This window comes from Orcinus orca, chromosome 11, assembly GCF_937001465.1.
Source record: "Orcinus orca chromosome 11, mOrcOrc1.1, whole genome shotgun sequence".
Lineage (NCBI taxonomy): Eukaryota > Metazoa > Chordata > Mammalia > Artiodactyla > Delphinidae > Orcinus > Orcinus orca.
Window position 1 is genome coordinate 80,628,640 of NC_064569.1, and position 17,901 is coordinate 80,646,540.

Consider the following 17,901-nt stretch of genomic DNA (forward strand, 5'->3'; position numbering starts at 1 on the left):
CAGTGTGGCATTCGAATCCAGCCAGTAATGTAACTATCACAGCAGTGGCAGCCACTGAAAACCTGTACCATCCGTGGACTATGGACCACCCTTCTTCATCCTCAGCTTGGCCCTCTTATTCCTCTCCACATCCACTGAACCTCCAGCCTCTGGCGATTCTGCTTCCTTGCCTCTCTTTTAGACCCATCTTTACCTCTACATTCCGTAGATGCTAACTTGGCTACAGCTCTCATTATTTTTTTTTTACCAGCATCACTCTCAGAGCTCAGTAACAGAGGGAAACAGAGACAGTTTCCTTGTCTCCATCTTGTCCTCCAATGTGCTCTCTCTGCTCTCAGAACAATCTTTCTGCAAAGCTGAACGTGTTAATTCTCCCTGTTTAAAACCCTCCGGGTGGCACCGTGTACAGCCCTGGAGGCTCTGGTCCCCTCTGACCTTTTAGCTCCTTCTCTTATCACACTCTGGCCTGACACACTTCAGTTCTCAGCAGCTCTTCAGTCTGTTTGCCTGGCACCTGGACAACCCTGTCCACCTTTATATGCCTCCTCCTTCAGGAGATGCAGATGCCGTCTCCTGCAGGAAGCCTTCCTGGTCTTTCTCCTCTCCTTTCTGTTCCTTTAGTTTCTCTACTATGGCATTTATTGTACTCTACTGGAATTGTTTACGTGTTTGCAAATAAATAGTGGGAGGCAGGAGCTGTCTCACTGCTCTGTGTTCCCAGCCTGGGACACATAGCAGGTCCTCAGGTATATGCTGAGTGAGTGGACCCAGATCATCTACATAATCAGGGGCTGCACCCAATGTCAAGACAAGTCTGGGCTTGTGATCCAAAGCTCATTGGTTTTGTGAGCAGTGTACAGGAGGTAGGAATGGCCCACAAAAGAACCACAGGGATGACACAACCTAAACGTTGCTATAACAAGGTAGGGGATAACTGCTGTGGGCACCCGTTGGCCTGTGACCCTTAAACTCAGTCTTCCTCAGCTCATCTGGCCTGGAATATGTTACAGTTTAGATCAAGCCTTGCAGAAACTGTAATAAAAACTGAAGGAGGGGCTGGTCTTTAAATACAAACAACAGAGGATGAGGAATGCAGATTGCACCAGAGTGACTCTTCCCAACTACAAGCATGATCACATCACACCTCTGCTTCACACCTTCCCATCATAGGAAGGCTGAAGTCTAACAGCCTCCTTTCTCTCCTCTTCCTCATACCCACCCACACTACACTGCTAGTGGCACCACATGGTGTACTCCTCTGTGCCTTTGCACATGCTGTTTTCTCTGCCTACAGTGCCTTCTTCCCTCATCCTCTTCTCAGGTTTTCCTGGTGAACTCCTGATCATCTTTAAAGTCTCATCTCAACTGTCACCTCCTCTGAGAAGTCTTCCATGAACTCTCTAGGTAGAGCTGAAATGCCTCCTTGGTGCCTCCAATACACCTTGTAATCTACCATGTAATTGAATAGATTGTCTGTTTACATGCTGTTCCTTCCCCACATGGCAGGACTTAACACATTTTCGTATTCTGGGATTCTAGCATAATGCTCATCCCAGATTAAGAACTCAATAAATGGAGCTTCCCTGGTGACGCAGTGGTTAAGAATCTGCCTGCCAGTGCAGGGGACTCGGGTTCGAGCCTTGGCCCGGGAAGATCCCACATGCCACAGAACAACTAAGCCTGTGCGCCACAACTACTGAGCCTGCGCTCTAGAGCCCACAAGCCACAACTACTGAGCCCGCGTGCCACAACTACTGAAGCCCACACACCTAGAGCCCGTGCTCCACAACAAGAGAAGCCGCCGCAGCGAGAAGCCTGCGCACCGCAACGAAGAGCAGCACCCCCTCGCCACAACTAGAGAAAGCCCGCGCGCAGCAACGAAGACCCAAGGCAGCCAAAAAAAAAAAAAAAGAACTCAATAAATTATCTGTTAAATTGAATCTGTTGAATTCACATGGAAGAGAACACTTACCGAAAGCCTGAAAAACTAAAGTGGTTATACTTTTGTGTTTCATTTGACTATAGGGAACATTATTAGAATAAACTAAAATGATCAAGAATGTGCAGAAAGACCTTCACAATCAGAAACTATGGGGATACCAAACTTTTTAGTTAAATAAACTGAACATAAGAGCAATCACAGAAAAGAATATTTAATGGCTTTAGGGTACAGGTAGAAATCACATGATATTTTTAGATTGCTTTCTTTAAAAATGCATCAAAGCATTGGCAAAAAGTCCAAAACAGGCTTTCAGAAGTGGTATTTTACAACAGGTATTTAAATTCTACTTTCACGGTGAGTTTATTCAGAGTAATTGTACAATAAAGAAAAGCACTTGGCCTTCGGGTCACTATGCATATATAGCTAAATAATGCAATTAGATGACAAGTAATTAACCAGAATAGCAACACGGCCAATCTAATGGGGCCAGTTTGGGTCTGAGTGGCTCATAAAAACACTATGTAGTTAAGCTATAGGCACCTATGAAGACAATGAGTTGGGTTCTACCTACAGCCTAACAAATCCCTCCTGAGACTAAAGAGATATGGAAAGAGCAGTCTCAGCGATGGGGCAGTATCACTGGAAGTTCTGCCCAGGAAGGAGTTGTGATGCCATCTTGATTCTTATTATCTAAAACTTCTAATGAGATAGGAACTACCTCCAAACAACAGATATCAACATTATCAGGTGGACCCTTCCATTACTAGAAATAATAGGAAAACAACATCAGTCAAAGCTTATTTTAAATCAACTTGAAGAAATACTTCCTGACCTATTACTGGGGTAGTACAACAGGTTGAATGTTTAGTAAGTGGAAACTAGTGGCAGAGGAAGTCCAAAATGGCTTTCTCCCTTCTTCTTTGATGACTTATACATGGTAAGCATGAGTGAATTAATAAAGTCACAAACAAGAAATATTATTTCTTTTTTAATGATCAAGGATTTTTTTTTTGGTTGTTGTGTTTTGTTTTGGGGGGTTGGTTTTGTTTGTGTTTGCTTGTTTAGTATATGAAGGCTTTCTAGTTTTGTTAGGATTCAAGCTAGGAACAAGAAGGCCTCCTCTCAGAACTGTCTAGCTACCCTTATCTTTATCAAGAAGAATCTAGCAAATGGCATACTGGCTAATGGGGCAACAATTAATTTTTTATTTTAGATTTTTAAGTGAGAGATAAAATATAGGCATTATGCACAAACCTGTCCCCCAATCTCCAATATTATTTATTCTACACATATTCACTGAACATAAATACTCTAGGCCTAGGCGGGAACGTGAAGGGTGCCTGAAAGCCTAAATATATTTATCCATACTATGTGGATTAATGATTATTTTTAAGGATTTAAAGATTATTTTATGGCTCTTCTTCTCAGAAGACCCTCAGATACTGTAGCTTATTTATTTTTTACATAGTAGTTTATACCTCTTAATCCCCTACCCCTATGGTGTCCCTTCCCCCTTCCTTCCCCCCACTGGTAACTTTTGTTATATTCATTTGTTTATTTTTTAGATTCCACATATAATTGATAATGTACAGAATTTCTCTTTCTCTGTCTGACTAATTTCACTAAGGATAATGCCCTCCAGGTCCATTCATGTTGTTGCAAATGGCAAAATTTCATTCTTTTTTATGGCTCAGTAATATTCCATTGTAGATATACACCACATCTTCTTTATCCATTCATCTGTTGATGGACACTTAGGTTGGCTCCCTATTTTGGCTATTATAAATAATAGTGCTATGAACATTGTGGTGCATGTATCTTTTTGAATCAGTGTTTTCGTTTTCTCTGGGTATATGCCTAGTAGTGGGATTGCTGGGTCGTATGGTAGTTCTATTTTTAGTTTTCTGAGGAACCTCCATACTGTTTTCCACAGTGGCTGAACCAATTTACATTCTCACCAACAGTGTACAAGGCTTCCCTTTTCTCCACATTCTTGTTAACATTTGTTTTGACTATAGCCATTCTGACAGGTGTGAGGTGATATCTCATTGTGGTTTTGATTTACATTTCCCTGATGATTAGCAATGTTGAGCATCTTTTCATGTGCCTGTTGGCCATCTGTATGTCTTCTTTGGAAAAATGTCTATTCAGGTCTTCTGCCCATTTTTAAAAGGTTTTTTTTTTTTTGATATTGAGTTGTATGAGATATTTATATATTTTGGATATTAACCCCCTATTGGTCATATCATTTGCAAATAGTTTCTCCCATTCAGCAGGATGTCTTTTTGTTGTGTTGATGGTTTCTTTTGCTGTGCAAAAGCTTTTAAGTTTAATTAGGTCCCACTGATTTTGTTTCCTTTGTCAAGGGAGACAGATAAAAAAAATTTTGATACGATTTATGTCAAAGACTGTTCGGCCTATATTTTCTTCTAGGAGTTATATCGTTTCTGGTCTTACGTTTAGGTCTTTAATCCATTTTGAGTTTATTTTTGTATATGGTGTGAGAAAATGTTCTAATTTCATTCTTTTACATGTAGCTGTCCAGTATTCCTAGCACCACTTATTGCATAGACTATCTTTTCTCCATTGTATATTCTCGCCTCCTTTGTCACAGATTAATTGATCCTAAGTGTGTTGGTTGATTTCTGAGCTCTCTATTCTGTTCCATTGATATATGTGTCTGTTTTTGTGCCACTACCACACTGTTTTGATTACTGTAGCTTTGTAGTATAGTCGGAAATCAGGGAGCATGATACCTCCAGCTCTGTTCTTCTTCCTCAAGATTGCTTTGGTGCTCACGCTCTCTCTCTCTCTCTCTCTCTCTATATATATATATATATATATACACACACACACACACATATATATATATACATATATATATATAAACTCTCTTGTTGGCCAGAGTACCCCGTTGAGAGATGATGGTTCATATGAGGATGCCAAAGCCAACAGATCTGGAAACAAGTTATTTTCCCATCTTTTGTACAAGGGGACTTACAACACATAAGTAGTTTTGAACAAAAAAAGTTTTTCATGCCTTGATTTTTATGCTTCTTTAAAAGCAGAGACCAAGAACAGATCAACTGAATTGGCATCACATTGCACAGATTGTCTGTGGGAGTGGCACCCTGGGACCATGCAGAGGACAACTGGAGGCCACAGTCAGCCACTCTAGGTTTGCTTTGGGCTTTAAGTTCTTGTCCTGGCTATAAGTTTTCAGATCTGTTGGTTTGAAAGCAACATTCATGGTCCTAAAATTGGTTCTGTATTGATATTTGGTGGCTAAGGATGAAAGAAAATGTCTCTAACAAATGTAAGAACTATCAAAAGTAGCAGCTAGAGGTTTATTCAGCACCTACTGTGCGTCAGAGGGCTATCCATCTACCTGTCTGTCCAACCTCTTAGTCCTCAGAATAACCGTGCAAGGTAAACATCATGACTGTTTTACAGATGAGGAAAATAAGGCTCTGAAAGGTTCAGTTTGTAACTTCCCCAAAGCACACACAGCCAATTAGTGGTGGAGGTAAGTCGCAATTCGAGGAATCACAAGCACTCCCAAGCCCATCTTTCCTCACCATTCTTCAGAAGAAATGAAGCAACTTGTACCAAGTATTCTGTTGACACATAATAAAAATTTAAACTTTTTGCTCTTCCTCATTTTTCTTTATGTATTTCTGCTGCTTTCTGTTCCTTTCCCTCCCCCCTCCCTTTTTTCAATTCCTATCCCTCCTATGATTTTGTGGCATTTGATAAACCTCAGTTGAAAATTCTTTAAACAGTGTCTAAGGGTGTTCTGAGAATAAGAGCCATAAAATAATCTTTAAATCCTTAAAAATAATTATTAATCCATATAGTATGGATAAATATATTTAGGCTTTCAGGCACCCTGAATATTGGACAAATAAATTCTCTTGGAATCTTCATAGTCACTCACACACACACACACACACACACACACACACACACACACAAATTAGAATCATTTTTTAAAATCAGAAATGACATTTGCTTTTGAAATGATTATTCAGTATTAGTCTCACCCTCAGCTAAAATTCCCATAATGCCTGGATAAACAAAAAGGGAGCTGAACACTAGATTATTCGGCTTTTTTCTTTTTTGCACAGTGTGATAAACAATGATTAAAAGTATAAAATATATGTTAACAATACAAAACAGAACCAACTCCAATGCTTTGCAGAATGTAGCTTTCATACCCTAGGATGCTAATCTTCTGACAAATCTATGTGTTATTTTCTATGGCCACAGAACCCTTTTTAAAAGTAAGTAAAGCCTAAAAGTGAGACAATAACAGCTCATATTTAGGATTACCTAGTTTCTCTATAGGAGATAGGCTCCAATATTGAGACAGAGAAAAAAGATTTCCATTAAAATCATTTAAAATGATATAGCAACAATAATCACAAAGACACACAGGGTGATGAAGAAAGTCCATTCAAATAATGTTTCTAAAATAAGACACAAAAGAAGGTAGCAATCACATGGAGTTGGGTTTTGGTAACAATATGACAATCAAAAATAAGAATATGAAATAAGTCAACCTTAACTGGAATTCACAAGTTTACCTAGCTTAACAAGATGGATAAGTTTCTAAAAGTTCTGTATAAACACAGGTCTGGTTTTTTTCCCAAAATTACTATGAGAAAGATAAAAAAACCTAATGAAATCTTGCAGTGAGTTCCCCTATAAGGAGAGAACTACTGTTATATGGCAAACAGATATCTGCTTCGACTCCCTGCCTGAAATGATTTAAAAATTTTTGTATAATAAGTGATGGTTTGTATAACAGAATGTTTTCTAAAAACTAGGCAAAACTGTATGTCACTGAGAATATGAAAAGTGGAGAAATCAGAGGGCTGATTTCCATTTCACTTTTGGTATTTAAATGCCACAGTGATAACTGAACACTGTAAAGAGTCAAATAAATTACTGTTTAATTGTCTTGAAAATAGCTCAGGCCTTCAGTCCACAGTCAATAAAATATACGCCTTGCCTGTGGTTTACTCAAGACTACAGAAATTCAGAATCATTCCAGGTGGCTTTTATAGCTTTCAGGCAGCGAGAACTGTATTTTATTGAATGCAGGCATTTAATTAGCAGGTATTATTAAAGCACAATTTTCCATATTAAACTATTTTCTATATAAACTAGCTTCCTGGTGTGCTGACTTGTAAAGACAGGGTTACCTTGAGTTCTCCCAAGAGACAGGTAATAACTCATTTTTGTCTCTGTGATTTCTGATTCTACAGAATGCATTCTTTCTGCTGTCATCAAAAAATAACTTGTGAACAAATAATCTCCAAGAATTTTCTTATGTCACTGTCCTATAAACTAAATCTTTTAAGACAAACCTGAATCCTAACATTACCTATTGTGATATTTCTTATGCTACAAAGGAAACTGTACCATAATTTTGAATTATCCCATAGCTGATGTACTAATTACAGCCACTCTACCACAAAAGTGCAATGCTCAACAGATACCTCTTCTCCACTACAGTATAAAATAGCCTTTTGACTTTTAGTTGAAAAGACTGTGACAAATGACTATTAACTCAATGGATAACTTCTATATAATAATCATCCAAATTTACCAATATAAATGTTGGGAGGAAAATGAATTTGGAATAAGCATATACTTCACATGTTTCCTGGCATATACTAAGAAACATTCAAGCAAATAAATCCACCTGATTAAAGGCAAATATTGTGAACAAAATCCACAAAGAGTGGAAAGAGATTTTTTCCTTCCTTATTATGGAAATTTACTGGTTATAATACTTAAATTGCAGATCTTTTCTTTTTTTTTTTTTCTTTTCATGGTACGCGGGCCTCTCACTTGTTGTGGCCTCTCCTGTCGCGGAGCACAGGCTCCGGATGCGCAGGCTCAGTGGCCATGGCTCACGGGCCTAGCCGCTCCGTGGCATGTGGGATCTTCCCGGACCGGGGCATGAACCCGTATCCCCTGCAATGGCAGGTGGACTCTCTACCACTGCGTCACCAGGGAAGCCCCCAGATCTTTTCTTTAATTGTAACTTTTGTTAAAAGATCTCTAACAATACACCATTGCTGATTATGTAACATTGGTGATGTGCAGCTATGATTTCTCCCCTCTGTACCAAAAGACAAAAAAAATAATAAATTTGGATAATGTTTTAAAATAACAATTCTTCTAAATACTTCTAAATCAACTGCTACTTCTCAGTGTACCGCTAGATCTCCTGAATGATTATAGTACAAGGAATGACAAGCGATATAAAGAATATCAATTTTCACAAAACTCAAACTTTATAACATACGAATGGACCCCACGGAAGAACAAAACATCCCTCCCAGAAGATGTACAGCATAATGAATCAGAAAGGTGTGGCAATGCTTTTGATTGTGATCAGCCACCTGGAAGGATTATCAAATAAACAATCTAGCTATTGCTTCTTTGCTAGACAACTGGTCATTCTTAGTGGCAAATATTAATAATGCTTTCAAGAAAGATTAGAACAAAACTAGCTTTGTGAACTACTGCACACTTTCTTGCAAATGCACAGTAGATAAATCAACAGTTTAATCATTATCAATACAGCATACTTTAATATATTGGATATAAACAATTGTCACTAAAAAATCATCTGCTGTGTGTTCAGATAAAGCTATAGAGATCTGCCTTGTTACCTAGCAACTGGGCAAGTAACTGCCATACTGCAAAAAAAAAAAATCCTTATGTTTTAGGTAAAGTGTGACCAAAAGCATAAGGGGAGGTATGTTTGGGATGCAATCCTAGTCGACCAAAATCTCCATAATTTACTGGTCAACCTTTGTGATGTAACGGTTCATCTTCCCCTGACTATAAAAGAGTCTGTTACCATTTGCTTTGGTTAATAAGATCATTAAAACATTTTTACGTTTCTTGATAAAATTGTACAATTAAAGATAAATCATGCTGAATTTTAGAGCTAGAGGGAACACTGGCTTTACAAATGAGGAGGCTAAAGTCCTGGGAGATTAAGTAGCTGAAAGCTGTGTGACTATACAACTTCTTAAAAAAGTAAATATTATGTAAAGTGTTTAGAACAGCACCTGTCACACTGAAAGGATTATGTGTGTTTCATACTGCTAATTTTTATTACTGATGGAGCTGGATCTAGAATTTGTTTCCTAATTTCCAGAACAGTATCCTTTTCATTAAGCACATTCCCTCCAAATATAGCAATGCTTTAAAATGTACAATGTACATCTACTATAAGCAAAAGCTATATTTTAATTGTAAAAGTATGTATTAAATAAAAATGTATATATAGATTCATTTTGAAAGAAAAAATTGAGTCTTCATAACTAATAAGTTATATATTTGTTTAAAATTAAATCTTTATCATCCTCAAATACAGATAATTGATGTGGTAAGAGCTAAAAAGCAAGTCTAAACCATCTTTGAAAGGCAGTACTTTACTGTGTTACCGTGTAGATCTAGAAGTATAAAATTTCCCATCTTTCAAAATGTTCCCTGACCTACATTTCTCACTAATTCATAACAAACATTAACCTGATACATTTATACTGAAAGATTTCAGACATCTGTCAGATTAAGAAGAGTTTACACTGAGCCTGGAGAGTCCACACACCCACACATCCTGATTAGTACATATTCATTATACATTTCCCAATATTATATTCTCTCTCCCTAGGTGATCTCATCCAGGCATGTGCTTTTAGGTACCACCTATATGCTGAGCATCTTTCCCCTGGGTTTCAGGCTAGTAGAGCCAACCACCTGCTTGACATTTCCACATGGATATCAAGTTTCTTAGATTTAAAATGCTTAAAACAGAACTCTTGATTCCTTCTCCCAACACTGGCCCAATCTGTTCATCACCCACCCAGTTGCTAAGGCCAAAAATTTAGGCATCATCCATAACTCCTCCCTTCCCTTCATCTTTCAAATTAATTCATCAGCAAGACATCTAAATTCTATCTCCAAAATATATCCCAGAGTCTGATTTAAGATGGCAAATTTAAACTGCCTCACAGAACTTCCCTTCCCAAATACCCAACAAAATGTGGAAAAAAAATAGTAAACAGTATGAAAAAAATACCAACAGTAACCAATCAAGGAAAGGAACATAAACAAATATAAACAAACTTCAACACTGGCAGCCAAGGAAAGAAAGAGAAGATTCTGGAGCAGGATGAAGAGGCACAGTGTTGCTTGATTCCCAACCCTGTTCTCACTGTCCAGACAGTCAACAAAACTCTGAGAATTCTCAGTAATAACCCTGAATTTAGAGAAAGCACACACTCAGTGAATATCCTTATCTGTTTCCTCTCTCTATGGAGGAGTGATGGAAACATGTGAAATGAGAAAAAGGGAGTAAAGGGCTGACTCCATGGAACTGAAGACTCCAGGGCTGCCCACTGTGATAAGGAGACCCATGAAGTCCTAGGTTACCTCCAGGGTAGCTGCCAGCTCACATGGAACCCTTTAGTTGATTATAAAAAGACTGTCCTTGGTATCTCCCACCTACCCCTTCCCAGTTTGCTGAAATGAATGCTGATAACAGGGACATTCTGCAAAACCTGAGAAGGCAAAGCCCTGGAAACGTAATCAAGGCTGCACAGGGCATGAGCTACCTCTCTCCACGATTTCTACCTCCCTTGGCAACTCCCTCCCACTTCAGAAAAGTGGACAGGTCCAGGCAGTAAAACATAGCTCAAAGAAAAAAATCAAACTGGTCCCCCAAAAGGTGGGAAGTGATCTAAGGAGTTACTTACACCATGTCTGGGCAAAGCTCCCCAAGCACCAGCCGGATGAAAAAAAATAGCAAGGCAGATATGCAAAGAAGGGAGGAAGGAGGAAAGGACAGAAGGAGAGAGGACGAAAGGAAGGAGGGAGAGAGGAAGGAGGGAAGGGAAGAATATAAAATGCAAGGGTCATAGCATGAGGAAGCAAATCTAGAATAAATTTATTCAAATAAGAGGAAGGACCTCCTCACACAAACGTTCTACTACAGAAGAATGATTTCAGTAAAAATTGAAGCTAAAGACAGAATAATGAAACAAATGAATGAGATGAAAAGAGAGATTGTGGACCTAATGAAACTATTTAAGGACCAAAGAGCATCATTTTAGAATCAATCAATAAATTAGAAACATCAAGAAACAGAGTAGACACTTCTGAAAATGGAATTACTAACACAGAGGAAAGGATTGACATAATCACTGTGAATGCTGCTGAAAATGACAAAAAGATTAAAGTATAAAGAAATTAAGAGATATGGAAGAGAGACAAAGATGATCCAAAATAAGGATAATTGATGGCCCCAAAGTAGGTAACAATACAAATGGAATAAAATGTATAATAAAAGATATGATACAATGTCAGCAGATTTAAAGAGCACCTTGTATTGCAGAAAATTCTGACACAGAACATTCAACAAGACATATCCTAGCTATGCTACTGAACTATGAGGATGAAGAAAGAATTCTTTGCTATCCAGGCAGAAAAAGCAAACACCTACAAAGGGTGGCTTCAGACTGCACAGTAATAGTGAATGCTACTCAACAATGGGGTAATGGCTGCAAAACTATAAGGGAAAGAGAGCACAACACAAGAATATTATACTCAGCCTCAATGTTGTTTCAATTATAAAAGTAACAGAAAGATACTCTCGAATATTAAAAAAACAAAAACAAAAACTCTCAGAAATGCAGTAGCTACAAGTCTTTCTTGAAATAAGAACAGAAAGCAATTGACAATGACATCTAGGCAATTAAGAGATGAATCAAAGAACTTATTTAGAAATGGAGAAGCTATACTAAAGGACTGGGAAACACTGGGTCTATTTGAATAGAAGAATTTATATTAAATAAGCTTAGTAATTATGATTTTATGATTACATAATAGCAAGCATTACAACATGATCAATATAAATTAATTAAAATTATTAGCTGAGGAGAGGAGATGGGTGATAACGTACTTAAAGCTGGAATATGTAGTTTAAAAAGCATAATAATTGCAACCCTGAGGTGGATTTACTGTAAAGCTACTTAAGCTTCAAGGCCTTTCACCTACGTGGGTGTTTTGTTTTTCGCTGGCCCTGGGGGTGGTCACAGCAAAGCATTCATATGATCATGGTTTGTAAAATATACTCTGTTTTCTTAAAGAGGAGTCCCAACTTGTAATAACCTTCCTACAAAATCTCAATCCACTCCTGCTCAAACCTCTTAACATTTTTCATTTCTCTTAACCATAGCCATTTAATAACCGTTAATCATAACCATTTCTCTTAAACATAAAGGGAGATCTTTTAGGAAATAACTTGTAGGAAGGAGAACTTTGTTTGAAGTTCAACAATTATTTAGCTTTTCTTACTTCCATTTTTTATGCTGTTAAACATAAGAAAACAAATTTTAATACTTTTTATTTAGAAACAGCATCTCCAGTATGATTCCATTATTGCCATTACCATAAAAGTATCAACATTTCTTTCTATTCATGCATCCATCTACCAATCCCTCTGTATATATGCATAGAAACATGCCTTAAATGATATTAGTCTAATGTTAAAGATGGTTATTTCTGGGTGGTGGGGTTTAGCGTAATTTAAAAATTATAGTATTTTTATTATGTGCATCGCCTGAATTATGTCTTATGATCAAATATCAAAATATAAAAAATAATGTGGTGATTATTTTTCCTTAAAAAATGCCAAGATATTACTTTGGATGGTGAGAACTGTGAGAATTGTTATTTTCTTTTTTGTATTTTCCTATATTTGTAGAACTTCACAAAAGCTTTTCACAATTTGATACTCTGAATCTTCCCACAGCTCTTCTTTGTTAACTGTCACTACCCTAGCCCAAATCTCTATCAATTCTCACCTGGACTATTATAATAGTCTTCTATGTGGTTCCTCTATGTCCGTTCTGCCTCTGGTTTTGTCCAGTCTTCCCACGGCAGCCAGTGTATTCTTTCCAAAGGTAAAGCTGTTGTACTTCTGCTTTAAATTCTCCATTTGCTTCATGTTGCTTTTAGAATAAAACCCAAACCCTTTGCCATGACCAGCAAGGCTGACCTGAGTGGGCAAGGACCCAGGCACACTGTACTGCTCTCTGTTACCCAAACATACTGTGACTGTCCCCCAAGGGCACTTAGGTGAGTGGGTACCTTTGACTGAATGCTCCTTCCCCAGGTTTCTCTGCATGGCTGGTTCCTGCTCACCATTCTCTGTTTGATGGACACCTTCTTAGGGAGACCTTCTCTGAACAACTTTTTAAAAGTAGCATCATTCCCCTCCAGAACACCCTCAAGCACTTCACCCTGTTATATGCCCTTCACAGCACTTACCACTGTCTGAGATCATCTTCTCCATTTATTTATTTACTTGTTTTGTAGTAAACTTCCCCCATTAAATATCTGCTCTACAAAACAGAGACCTTGTCTATTCTGTTCATCATTATATCTCCTGCCCTAACAACAGTGCCTTGAAGACAGTAGACATTCCGTAAAAATTTCTCAAGTGAATGAATTGAATACACACAGATACTGTTTCTCAAAGGGTTGTGTTGGCAAATCTCTTTTAGGTCAGTTGTTTAGAATTCAGAAAGCAAATTCCTTCAACTAAGCCACAGTATAAACAATAATTAAATATTAGGGTTAGAGCCCACGAATGTCTACTGGGCTAAAATTCTGTATATATGCAACAAAAATTCTGGAAAATAGATTCTAGAAAATAAAATTTTTTCTAGAAAAATTCTAGAAAATTCAACAAAAATACTATAAAATCAACATGATGAATTATCACTGGCATAATATACAATTTAAAAGAAATATTTTAATTTATTTAATATGAACAAATTACAATTATTATTTATCTTTCATATTGGTGGAGACATTTATGGATATTCTGAAGGGGGCTTCAGGTCCATTTTGAAGGGCCTTAGAGCTTCCCGGTCCTGGTTTTTTATTCATAGAACTTTAAAATTTATAGATTTCAGCTCCTTTGATAACAGACATAACACTGTTACCACCCTAAATACTTATCAGCCATGACTTGGGTCACTGTATCAAAAACATAAAAGAGGAAATAACAGATTTTCTGGAGGTTTTAGTAATGAGAAACCTAATGAAAGGGATTAAAGAGATTATGTGATTTGAAAGATACCTGAGCTAAGAGCAGTGAATGAGAGGAGAGAAAAAGTCAGTGATGAGTGGTCAGGAAAAGAAGGGGAAAAAGTTCCTTCTGTTAGCTACTAGGAATTTGCATCTTCCAAGACAGCTTGGTTCCTATCTGGAATAGTTCTGGGGATGTAAAAGGAGGGACAGCCAGTGTGTAAATAATGTTGAAACTTGGGAGGGACTATTTATTTCTAATTTGAAGCTTTGTACCAAATTTGGTTTGGCATGAGTGTGTACGACTGATCTACCAGTAGGGTGAAAAAAATAGCATCACTCATAACAAGAGTACCAACCAAGCCTTGGGAGATATTTAGGACGCAATGCCAGACCTTTCATTCCAGAGAGAAAGCTATACTACTAGAAAACAATTTGAACCAATTATTTTTACACTAAATTGACAGTTAAGACAGAAAAAAAAAAGTATTAAGAGCCAAGAGATGCTGCATATGGTCTGCACATCTTTTCTGAAGAAATGAATGATGGAGCTAAAGAGGAGCAGCTTATTTTTACAGTTACATTTTGTATTTCTGGAAGAATAACTACAAAATGGTCATGATTTCTAAACATCAGGAAACGAGACTTTTATGAACATTACACAACACAAAACATACCACCTGCTGCAATTACGACTATGTGCAAGTCACGCTCAAGCCTTAATTGAAACCAAAAACAGACCATAAAACTTACAGTTACAAAAAAATTCTTCTAACTGAAATGTGCTCAAATGACAGGATGCTCAAATAGTCTTAAAATACAATTTTCTCCTGCCAAGTGTCTTAGTTTTCACAGGGTCACAAAACCTAGCCCTGACCAATGTTATAAGACCTACAGAACTGAGTACCACTTAAACATATGGCCAAGCAGTGCTGAGACTGTGCTGGGGTTGCCCACTGATTTCTGTATGCTTCAAAGGTGGCTGTCTATAGTGACAGAGGGGCTGGAACGTGGTAAACATGGGTATCTGGACAATCTCAATGCAGCCATTGATTTTCCAGAGCATGTTCTTGTGGTTAGTCTTGTGAAGTAAGTAATTTCAGTTTAGTTACCTTAATTCCAAACCCAAAAGAGACGTATCCACAAAAGCCATTTATAGAAAAATTCTGTTTTGAGATTCACCTAAAAACACACTATAAAGCATTTAGTAACAGAGGGGATCAGAACATGCAGTTTTGCTTCTTCCAGATCAAATCCTGTATTGATCTCTGCACTCCTTCCTATCCCCATATGAGAAAACTACCAGTAAGTCTTTGCTCTGTAAATACCAGAATCGGGAGATACTGCCTAAACATAAAATTTTTAAGGGAATTAACTTTGAATTTTCTTCTAAACAAACTATTCTCACAGTTTTTTTTAAAGAAAAAAAAGACTCAGCTTAATCATAGTTTGACTTCTAAAAAAACCGTCTCATGATTTCATGGAGAGAAAGCAAAAATCAGATGAACAAGAATGGTTTTCAGATCACACTAGAATTATAAGAAAGGCTAATTTTTACATGAAAATTCCATCTACATAAAAATAGATTTCTGGAACAATGCATTATTGACAGATATGTGGGAAGATAAATGCATTCATGTAAATGTTCTTTCTCAAGCAAATTATTAAATATATTGACAGCATTGCACTTTGAAAACAATCATTTTAAAGAAATCAAATATTAATACAAGAGTAAAGACATCACAGCTAATGTACTCTTTCACTTAAAGAAATACACATGCAACACTTTTTCCAAGGCTTACTGCTATCCACTGCCATTAAATTCCACCGCAAACACTTATGCTTTGTTACTGGCTATTGTCCATGAAAGGAAAAAAAAATAGGTAACCAATAAATAAATCTGGTTTCTGTTCACACTTCTGTTAATTACTGGTGGCTTATGGAAGACCTTGTACTTTGATTACTGGTAGTGGCACTTGTAAATGCTAAATCTGAATTACTGCTATAAATCCAAAATGTATAAAAATCAAACATGCCTATGGTAATACAAATGTTTTACTGATGACCATTAATGACTTCAGTCAAGCAGATCTCCTAATTAATTTTGCTAATTGTTCATTCTTCCTGGGACATTAACTGGCTTGATGGATATTAATGTGACATATGTTGACATTAGCATCTGGTTAGAACTAGGGACATCAGTAAACTCTACCCGGTGTTTATACAGACTCTGCCAATGCTATAAACACTGATAATGCCAAAAAATTTATTTCAATATAATATTTAAAGAACATGTCTGCTTTCCATTTAGAGAAAGGATAAACCTGCTTCAAAACACATGGTGCTCAAAAATCCTCATTCAATGAATGATGCAATGAGTATGAGTTAATAATAAACTGGTAAACATTTGCCAACATTTAAAAGAGGACAATAACATCGCAAATGATTATTGGGAATGCCTTTCCTGAACAATGTCTGCTAATTTTTACTCTATTTAGAATATGTACAGTAACTTTAAACAAATATTAGTATTTTAAAGAAAGCCATTCCCTAACATTTCAGACCAATTATACCATACGCAGTAAATTAACAGAAAAGAAATGTATCAGAATTCAATACATGTATACAAATTTAGTTAAACCTGCAAACTTTTAGATTGATACTAACTGTCCAGTGATTATAATTTTAAACTGCTGACAAATAAATGTACTTACAAAGTTTTGTTAAAAACTAGTTACCCCCAAATATCTTATTAAATATTGTACCATGCTGTATCTATATTTCAAAAGTATTTTAATGGAGATTTGATCTCCAAGTAGAGGTGAGATACTTTGTTCTCTTTCTCTGGTCCCCCTTTGGGGAACTGTAATGATACAGAGTCGCTCATTCCTGATACATGGATATATTATCACTCTACTGTCACTGATTAAGAAGAAAAATATTACTTCTACTAAAAGTGCCAAAGTGCTTCAAGCAAAGTAACTCTAATGCAGTAAAATTAAGTTTTGGCAATTAGCAACTGTAGGAGGAAGTTCCTATCCTTGAGCAAGGAGCACTGACTCGTCACTGCTTTTATCCAACATTATTATTTCCCCCTGCATTCTGAAGTTAAAAAAATCTTTGTAACGATGTTTTTTAAAATACGTCACAAAGTCGCCCAGGTAGCATGAATCTGTTTTAATTTCATTTGTACCAGTTACTCTTTTCTCCTCCATCTGAGTCCAGGAGGATCACTGCAACCACACCAAGCACTATTCAGGACTGACAGGGTGGAATGACAGAATGGCACACTTGTGAAGTCTTTGCAGTGGGACAATGCCAGCACCAGTCATTATAGTCTATTCTGTCACAGAGCCATCGACACCACGGACTCAAATAACCCAGACATCACTGGCATCTCGTTGCCCAAGCTCATCTGCTGAGTACAAAGAACACAGGTTTGGAAGGAACCTCTGGGAGGTTTCCTAATCTTTTCTCTCTCCCTTCCAGCTCCAAACAAGCTCAGAACTGGCTCCAAACTTCAACGTGAAGCTACCCTAGTGTAAAGACTCCCAGAGAGATTTATAGACTCCTTTGGTAATTGTGTCAACGTTGAGGAAAGTCTTTACGTTGTACCTAAATTCCTCACGTTGCCTTTCCATGCAAGAGTCCAAGTAGCAAGTATCCTAATCTAGTAAGTGTTTAAGAATCGTTAAGGACCCCAAAGCTCACATGCCTTCGATCTACCCATATATGTTGGGTGCTTATCTGCAGTCTGGGGGCTGAATTTTTAGCCTCCTAAAACTAACATCTCAGTCGCTCAGGGAGGAGAAATGATAACTGCAGCGAGAACGAGC

General features: G+C 37.3%; 1 protein-coding gene across 19 annotated transcripts in view; it reads right to left on the reverse strand.

Moving 5' to 3' along the window:
- The window catches only part of ANKS1B (ankyrin repeat and sterile alpha motif domain containing 1B), a 1,164,750-nt gene that overhangs the window by 133,494 nt on the left and 1,013,355 nt on the right, over window positions 1–17,901 (reverse strand). The gene's annotated exons all lie outside the window — the stretch shown is intronic.